The sequence below is a fragment of the Ochotona curzoniae genome, unplaced genomic scaffold (genome assembly GCF_017591425.1).
Source record: "Ochotona curzoniae isolate NIBS_2020 unplaced genomic scaffold, NIBS_Ocur_1.0 scaffold_2587, whole genome shotgun sequence".
In the NCBI taxonomy this organism is placed as follows: Eukaryota; Metazoa; Chordata; class Mammalia; order Lagomorpha; family Ochotonidae; genus Ochotona; species Ochotona curzoniae.
The window spans coordinates 29646241-29655627 of record NW_024467096.1 but is presented as its reverse complement, the minus strand read 5'-3'; the positions used below and the strand labels follow the sequence as shown (position 1 = coordinate 29655627).

Here is a 9387-nt window from a genome sequence, read left to right as displayed (position 1 = left end):
AAGTTTCTGATTTGTACTACAGGAGCTGATGGAGTTGATAATAACTCATTTGAATAGATGTGTTTTAATATTGTTGTAAGGAAAACGTGCTGATATGTCATCCTGGCACACATGGTCATCAAAAAAAGCACTGTGTTCAACTTTATATGCGTGCATTTATGCATTTAAAAATAGGGGACTGGCACAGGCTAATCCTCTGTGGTGCTAAAATCCCATATGGGCACTGGCTCAAGTCTTGGCTGCTTCATTTCCAGTTCAGTCCCCTGCTAATGGCCTCAGAAAGCAGCAGAGAATGGCCCAAATGCTTGGACCCCTGAACCATGTGGGAAAAGAAGCTCCTGGTTCCTAGCTTTGGACCAGCCCAGCTCTGGCCATTACAACCACTTGGGGAGTAAACCTGTGGATGGAAGATTTCTATCTGCTCCACCCCCACCCTCTCTCTCTAACTCTGATTTTCAACTAAAAATAAAGCAGTCTTTATTTTTTAAAGAAAGGATGAAAGGAAGGAAGGAGGAAGGAGGAAGGAGGAAGGAGGAAGGAGGAAGGAAGGAAGGAAGGAAGGAAGGAAGGAAGGAAGGAAGGAAGGAAGGAAGGAAGGAAGGAAGGAAGAGCCCTCCAGCTCTCATTACTTTTCATCAAAACCCAAGACAAATTGTACCAAGACTGTTTTCTTTCCAGATTATAGATTCCTGAGTCTTTTTAAACAAAGGAGTCACTTTGATAACAGATGACTTTGGAGGATAAAATTTTACTCACATTCTTATATTAGTATTTTTTAATTTTTCCTCAAGTAAGACTTTGGTCTTGAGCATACTCTTTATGAAATTGTTTTTTAAAGAAACGATAACCCAAACTCTTGTGTTTACAAACCAATCACAGCAAAATTCAGTTTGATTAAGTAAGATATTACAACTCAATGAAATAGTCTTTTTAGACTGATGAAGTGAATGTCTGCACAGTGGGGTACTACACATATCATCTCTACACATATCATAGCTACCAAGAAGAAATAACAGAATGCAAAAATCCAGGTTTTGCTTCCATTAAAAAAGAAAAAAAACTGAGCAATGGTCTTAAATGGCTGCACACTTTGCAAAATGAGAAACTATCATATTATTTGTACCCTGAAGAAAATCTCTGAAACCATGAGAGACAGTCTTTTAAAAAGTTGGTATGTCCAATGAAAGAACCTCAACTGAATCTGAACTGTGGTAACACAGCAAGGTGGACAAATCCACCATGGGAGAGGGTTCGGGGAGGGGTGGGGGGAATCCCAGTGCCCATAACACTGTGTCACATAATGCAATGCAATTAATAAAATTAAAAAAAATAATAATAATAACAACACATTAAAGACAAGAGTAGGCATTCAAAAACTTTTGATTTTTAACAAGTAACACAAAATTCAGAAATGTAGTTTTATTTCTCTATGTTTATGGTTATAAACTTTCTCACACTGTGAAATAAATGAAATTTGAACTAAAAAAAAAGTTGGTATGAACCTAGTTAAGCCTCTATCTAAAAAAAAAAACAGTTTGCAGGAAATACAGGGGCAGAAGAGTATATTGAATAGCATCATCATTATTACAATATGAAAATCTGAGTTGTGGTATAACTCTATAGTAGAAATGAGTTGGTATTCTTAAATAAGTTTCATGAAAAAGAAAAAACAAGACAGAGAAAAAGGGGACATCATTACAAGTTAAAAAAAAAAACTTAAGATTCAAATAATTTGACAGAAAAGTTTTCGAAACAACCATGACTGTTCTACAACATTGTAAATGTAATTAATACCACTGAATTGTGTACTTAAAACTGCTAAAATTATTGATTTTATGTTACCTATATTTTGCTATAATAAAAATTATATTTCAAACCACCCAGTACAATTATCGAAAGTATTTGAATCTTCATTCAAACACATAGTAAAGTTTATGAAACAATTGGGGAAATTTGAAAACAAGTTGGGGTATGCAATGCTAATAAAATTTTTTTAAAGATGTAATACTAGTGTGGCAGGGTTTTTTCAAATCTGGTTTTCTAGAAACATACTGAAATATGCACCGATAAAATGAAATGTATTACTATCTGGGATTTGGTTGGATCCTGCCTAGTAATCTAATGAGGCTATTATTATTTTATAATGGATTAGATAAAAAGAACTTTACTACTCATGGCACACATGGTAGGTAGCATGAACACCAGTATATGTGTTCATTTCTCTTGCTATGTGAGCAAAAAAGAAGGGTCCAGAAAATGACTCCACATGCAGGGTTTATGCTGCTGAGCTGAGGAACACTGGATAGGGGACTACAGCGCTTTCATAGCAAGCAGCAAGTAAGCCTGCTCTTTATTGTGGTAACGGTAGGTTTGGAAGGGTGAGAAGAGGTTTCTCAAGAACATCTGTTGTAGAATCCACCTTTTTATTTTTTTTTTAATTGGAAAAGGAAATTTGCAGAGAGGAGAGACAGAGAGAAAGATCTTCTACCTGTTGATTCACTCCCCCAGCGACTGCAATGGCTAAAGCTGAGCTGATCCGAAGCCAAGGGCCACGAGCTTCTTCTGGTTCTCCCCATGGATAAAGGATCCCAAGTCTTTGGGTTATCCTCCGCTTTTTCCCCAGCAGGGAGCTGGGTAGGAATTGGAGCTGCTGGGGAAACAAACCAACACCCTTAGGGATTTAGGCATGTGCAAGGCAAGGATTTAGCCACTGAACCATTGCACCAGACTCTATAGAACCCATCTTGAGAAATGACGCTAGTAAGAGAACAGCCAGGGCCTGGTTGTCTTAGACCGCCTGGAAACATGTGTAGGAGCAGAGGTCCCAAGAATAGTATCTCCTTCAACAGTATCATGATCTGGATTTGCTTAGGAAACTCAGTTGAGAGGGTGTAGGCAAGGCAATGAGAACATGAGTGAAACAGGTTTAGTCATGAGTGGGGGACTTGTTCAGGTTGTTTTCTGAGTACTTGAAGTTCAATATAGTTTCACTCTAAATGTTTGAAACTTTTCATCACAAAGTCTTAAAAATAGACTTACTGAAGAGGATACTAATGTTTAAAAATCACCATATTTTAATCGATATATTTAGTATTAAAAATACATGGAATAAGGACAAACATTTGGTCTAACAATTAAGGTATTTGTTAGAATACCTATGTCCTGTACCACAGTGCCAGGGTTTCACATCCAGCTTTGCTCCTGACTCCAGCACACTGCTGATGTAGACCCTGGGAGGTAACATCAATGGATCAAGCCACTGAGTTCCAGCCATCCCCCCACCCTGCCACCCTATTGGTGGGGAGACCTGGGTAAGTTACCAATTCTCATCTTGAGCCTGGCCCTGGCTGGGTCTGTTTCAGGCATCTGGGGATTTAACCAGTATAAACAGTGTCTTTTCTTTCCCTCTCTTTCCCTCTTTCTTTCTCACTCTCAGCCTCTCAAAATAATTTTTTTTCTAAATTGGGATGTTTCATTATGCCCTGAATACATACTTGAAGTTAATGCAGTTTCTCATTATAGTAAATAGACACATTGTTGTTTTATTACAGGCATATGAAAGTTCTGTTTATACAGAATTGCAGCCCATTCACTGTGATTATCCAGTCTGTCATACGGAAAATGATTCCTTCTCTGCATATGACAACACAGGTCACAGGTGTCAGTGTGCAGCCAGGGGAGGCTCAGCTCAGCTCAACATCATTGAAAATGATTTTAGTCCATATATTTGTAATGATAAGAAACATTTTTATAATACATTTTATCTTCCTCTTTGACTCATTCCCTATTTGATCATTGTATTTTGCTAGCTAAAGTTAGAAAAAAATATACAAAAGCTGATTGATGAGTTCAAATTAAATGTTGTGTGTCATTTGCTTCTATGAAGATATTCTTTCCAAGTAAAACAAAAGCCAAGGGCATAAAATAACTTGTTACTATAAACAAAAACGTTTTATTACTTCATCTGTAGATGATCTCTTAGTCCTTGATATGGGGGAAGAAAACATGCTATAATTTATAGATTTCTGTTTATTTTCAAATTATTTTTGGAAAACATCACTGCTGCCAATGCTTTTACAGTTATGATATTGAGTTAATCATTAGAGTTCTTGCACTGAATCTCCCTCACTTAATGTAAGAGTTGCATGGTTCTCTTTCTCATTTAGACTTTCAGAAATAATTAGGAAACCATCAGTTCCTTAATACTGCTGTTCAACAATTCATTCACTGCATAAATACTTCCCAAAAACCTGTGTATCAGGTTCAGTGATACAGTTAAGGATGAAAGATGAACTTTGTGAGTCCTATTTCCACTGGCTTATGTCTGCCAGATTTTTTGACTATAGCATTTAGTATAAACAGTGGTCTCTCTCTCTCTCTCTCTCACTTTCTCTCTCTGTAGCTAGGACAAATTGAACGTTAAAAAAAGAGTAAGTATCAGAACACACTCAAATCTTCTATGAGCCCAATTTCTTGTCAATCTCCTCTTAAAATCCTTAATTATTTGATTTCTAAAACTGCCTTCAGAACTCTGAGATTCCTTTTTGTGCTCATTTTTGGGAACAGCTAAATTTCCACCTAACAGTTTGTTTTCCTGCAGTCTTATTCCTGTATAAAGAACTTATTTCACTTCAAGAAAGATGAAAATGTGATAAACCAGCTTTTACAAGAACCTAACCCCTTCATACTAACTGCCCATTTTCGTAATACTTACCCTCCAAGAACATGTCTTGGGGATCAAAAAAGAGAAGCCATCTTTCTTGGGGCTCAGCCACTGTCTTCTGGGGCTCCCATACTGGTCTAACCCTCCATAACATGGGGCTGCCATCTCACTGTTCTTGCAGAGACTGTTTATCACTAGGTACTTGTTTGGTGGCTTTGAGGATATGGGCTACCAGGAACAACCATGTCACAGTAGAAAAATCTCCAAGCAAAGCAACAGGTAGGAGGCATGCCGATGTAAGCTTAAGCTGCCTGGGCAAGCACTGCTGCCAGCATGTGCTGCAAACCCTGTTGTCAATTGATCCAAGATTAAAAAAAAACTGCAAAAGAGGAAGAAGAAGGGGAACTAGGGAAAGAAGAATCAAAAGCAATACAAATGCAGACTCCTGTCCTGCTTCTACCACATTATGTCTCCTACCATCCTAAGACATCCATCTTCCAAAGTGATTCCAACTTCCGAAAAGAAAATTTGTCTTGATTCACCCTCCACTCACGTAGTTCGTTCCGGGACAACCCCTCTACTTTGGTTATAGCAAAAGAGGGATGCTTTGGATTGTATTCTTGGTGGAGAGGAGCTTCTGCTTTGGATTCACTCTTCTGGTCACACCAGGGAGGATGAGCACCACCAGGAGGGTCGCTGGCCTACAGTCACCGTCTCTAGCTCCTGGTGCTACCTTTTTCAGCCACTTCCACTTGCTGAATTCTCCTCTGCAGTTGGCTAGTCCAGCAAAATTTTCCCCAAAAAGTTTTGTTCCATGTGAAGTTCATTGGATTCTCCAAAGGCTCAACCATCTCACCATCTGGAAGGATGTTCCTCTCTGTTCTAACGACCAGCCTGACAGTGAATGCATCCTCATCTGTTGTCCTGGTTCTTGACTCCAAACCTCTTGGGCTACCACCTTTTAAATGCAGAGTACTTAAGTTCAAAACACTTCTTCTAAGAGTATTTTACCTTTGCTTTCTTCTAAATAGTTTAATTTTCCCATTGTGTTTATCGCAACTGATCTCCCACTTAGTCCCCCAAAGATAACTTCTGAAGGACATAGTCATAATCTCCCTTCCCTCCAGACTGCTGCTGTAATTGCTCCCCATCCCCTCCTCTCTCTCTCTTTCTCTCTCTTTCTCTCTTCCTCTCTCTCTGTCACACTCACACACACACACACACACACAACTGCACACACCATCCTCCAGATGGCATTGAAACAGCCTTTCCCTTCTATAGACAATCTGCTGCTTCTGACTTATCTTAGGCTCCAATTCCTCTAAATAATTCTCCTTATTCCATAATGCTGTGAAGTTATTTAATTAATTTAGCAAGATTCATCATACAACAACCATAAATCAAAGCTTAGCCTTACGTTATAAATCAGAACCTATTTATCTCCGTTTAACATAGATGGTGCCACCAGCTGCTTTGAATCATACACTAGAACTGTCATTCAGCTGCTCCTTGATCCCTGCAAAAAGTGGAAGTTGCAGAAAGTTTTTCCTCTCTGTGGGCCAAACTGATAACTCCCTGACTGTCGGCCTTATTCTTTGACATTTATGTAAGTAACCCAGCAAGTTCTAGACAGGAAGCATAATGTTTGCTGGAATTCTTTCAAATGTAGTGCTGTATTTGCCCTAGATTAATAGAACTCCACTGCAATTTTCTTTTGCTTGCAGCACAGAGATTACAAGGGTTTGCAGAAATCACTGATGCAGTTGGAAACACACCAGTTGAGAACATTCCCTTGATATTTCGAAGCTTCGTCCCAGTCCTCTACTCTAGCAACATTTTCTTTTCAGGCACATATTTAGATCCTCAAACACCTCATAGACAGAAACAGCTTCTTTCAGAACAACAGGAAGAACTTTGTTATATGGTAGTGCTTTTCTTGTGAATTAGGTGCTGACATTAAGTTGTTATATGAGATTGGAATTAGTTTCAGAGTCTAACATTGGGTTGGAATCCTTCACACTCATCCTTTCCTACATGATCAACTTGGCTGTTTGTGCTTTGTTTTAATATCAGGTTGTTTGTCTCCAGAACTACGTGTTAAATAAACTAAGCAAATGAACAAAAGCTCACTGCACAGGGATCAGAATGAATGAGCCAATGTTTGGTTACACAAGATACACAGACATGAGTGATAGCAAAAGCATAAGGTTTTGAGCCCTAGGAGCAAATGGAGGAGAAAGCACAAAATTTTATTCTGGATTTGATTGCCAAGCCACAGGCACGAAAGAAAAATATCAACCAACATTTGTTGAGGTTCAACAATTATTCAGGTAATGGCATCCAAAATATGCATCCTAAGTATTGCTTCTCTTAGAATTTTCCAACATGAATGGTCGAACCAAGCTACTTCCTCTGGTTGTCATCACCAAAATAGTTGAATCATAAATTAGTACTTTATTTTAAAAACTAGAATAAAGGGTAAGAATAGGAGCTGTTTAAAAATACTTACTGGTATTCCGTGCATGAAAGGAATGACTGGGTATAAACTATGAATAAAATTGTAGTTTGTGAGAAGATTCAGAAGCTTTTTATGAAAACAACTTTTTTACTTTAAAAAGGTCATTTCTTTCAATAATCTTGTTTTAGGAGGGTTTATCAGTTTGGGTGTTCTACAATACAAAATAATAGAAAACTCAATTCAAACTGGCTTATACGATAAATGAAATTCACTGGATCTAGTTAAGATGTCTAGCTGCCAAGGCTTAATCTACTGGTTCAAATGATGTCACCAAGGATCTAATTTCTTGCCGGACTGCATTCCTTGGCTTAGCAGGTTGTTCCATGCAAGTGGCTTCCAATCAGCCCAAGATCTTCATCTCAGGGCAGTAAGATGCCTATATTAGCCCAGACTTAACATTCTCCAAACCCAAGTAGAAAAGAAGAGCATGGATCTCTTCTAATACCAAGATCCTAGTGTCACTCTGTCATAGTAACCTTCGCGTTTACACTCAATCTCTGTGGCTAGGAGGGCAGGATACGTTGATTGGTCCTTCCTTGAAGCCTGCATTTTTAAGGCCCATCATTTTATTTTCTACTGTAATAGCTCATCTTTTGAATTTTTAACCCCTTAGGAGCAGCAACTGTGATTTCTAAATTTCTTAAATTATTTCAAAGCACTCAGATTAATGAATGGTCAAAGAATGGGATTAACAGATTGAATAATTTAAGGTAACCATTATATGAGCGTATGTGTGATCGTAACAGTAATTCTTTGTTTATGAACTTTCTGTTATTTCAAAGTGTTTTTTTTTTTTAAAAAAAAAAGCTTATTTTTATGAGAAAGGCATATTTGCAGAGAGAAGGAGAAACAGAAAGATCCTCTGTTGGTTCATTCCCCAAATGGCCTCAAGAGCCAGAGCTGTTGAGCCATCTGAAGCTGGGAGCCAGGGGCTTCTTCTGGGTCTTCCACACAAGGTGTAAGGTCTCAACGCTTGTGGGCCATCTTCTACTGCTTTCCCAGGCCATATGCAGGGAGCTGGATAGGAAGTGGATCAGCCAGGACGCAACTGGCACCCATATGAGATCCCAGCTCTTGAAAGGGGGAGGATTAGCTGATTGAGCCTTTGCGTCAGTCCCTGTGCCAAGGTTCTTGATAAGCAATGTGTTGAAATCACGTGATGTCAAACATTCCTCATAACCCTTCCAGATCTCTCCCTAGTCTCTCCATCATGCTCAGTGCCCAACAGGTTGTCTTCAATAGCCACTGTCAAAGGCCTTCGCTTCACTCTGATTTCCACTTAGATTCAGCCATTGGGAACCAACAAGCAGAGGCAAGGATTGGCCTCCTTTGGGAGGCCATAGCTCCCCTCAGGCAGCCTCTCCTGCAGCTGTTTCTGCCACACCCCTCGAATTCTGGACCCTGGAAACAAGCTTCTCCCCTAATCCTTTCAAGACTGCACATGATAAGACTCCCTGCCATTGCTGGCTCCTGTTGGGTTTCTTTTCTCACTCCCATGCCCATGTAAATGATACTTCATCGTCCTAATTGTCTCATTTAAGAATGATATTTTTGTTCTGGTTGGCATCATGACCATACATGCCGAGAGAGAGAGAGAGAGAGAGAATTGAAACTGACTAATTCATCAAAACTATCAGTGGAATTTATTGAATCGTGATGATGACTTCCGGTCAGGTCAAAGGCTTCAATCCTGCCCCTAAAGCTTTTGGAACTAGAAGGGACTTTACTAATCAGAGTGCTACCTTGATGATAATATAATTAAATATGCATGTAAAAGGGAAGATAAGTCTTCTTACCTCATTTTACAGTTAAGAGTAACAAAGAAAAAGGAAGGTAATTTAGTGGCCCAGTTGGTTCTGAATCCTACCTAAACAGGCTATAAATATTTGATTTTAATAAATGAGAACTTTTATGGATGGGTTTCCAGCCTAGCAGTTGATGTCAGTTAAGACAACTATATCCCACTTATGAGTGCTTGGTTTCAAAGCCCAGCTCCAGCCCCCAACTTAACCTTCCAGGTTCTGGCTCCTGGCTGTCAGATCTAGTGCAGATCGCTGCAGGTAGTCAGTGATGATATCTCAAGTGGTTGAGTTTCTTGCCACCCACAAGAGAGTTCTGGAGAGAATTCCTGGCTCCCAGCTTTGGCCCTGCCCAGCCTCAGCCATGATAGGTATTTAGGGAGTATACCAGCAGATGGGGGCACACT

The 9387-nt window shown here is 39.3% G+C and overlaps 1 long non-coding RNA gene across 1 annotated transcript; it reads left to right on the top strand.

The window, feature by feature from the left end:
- Positions 1-3177: 3177 nt before the first annotated feature.
- On the top strand, positions 3178-5342 carry LOC121171257. Its single transcript, XR_005886106.1, has 2 exons — positions 3178-3311; positions 4601-5342. It is a non-coding gene; the product is annotated as an uncharacterized LOC121171257 (long non-coding RNA).
- Positions 5343-9387: the final 4045 nt, after the last annotated feature.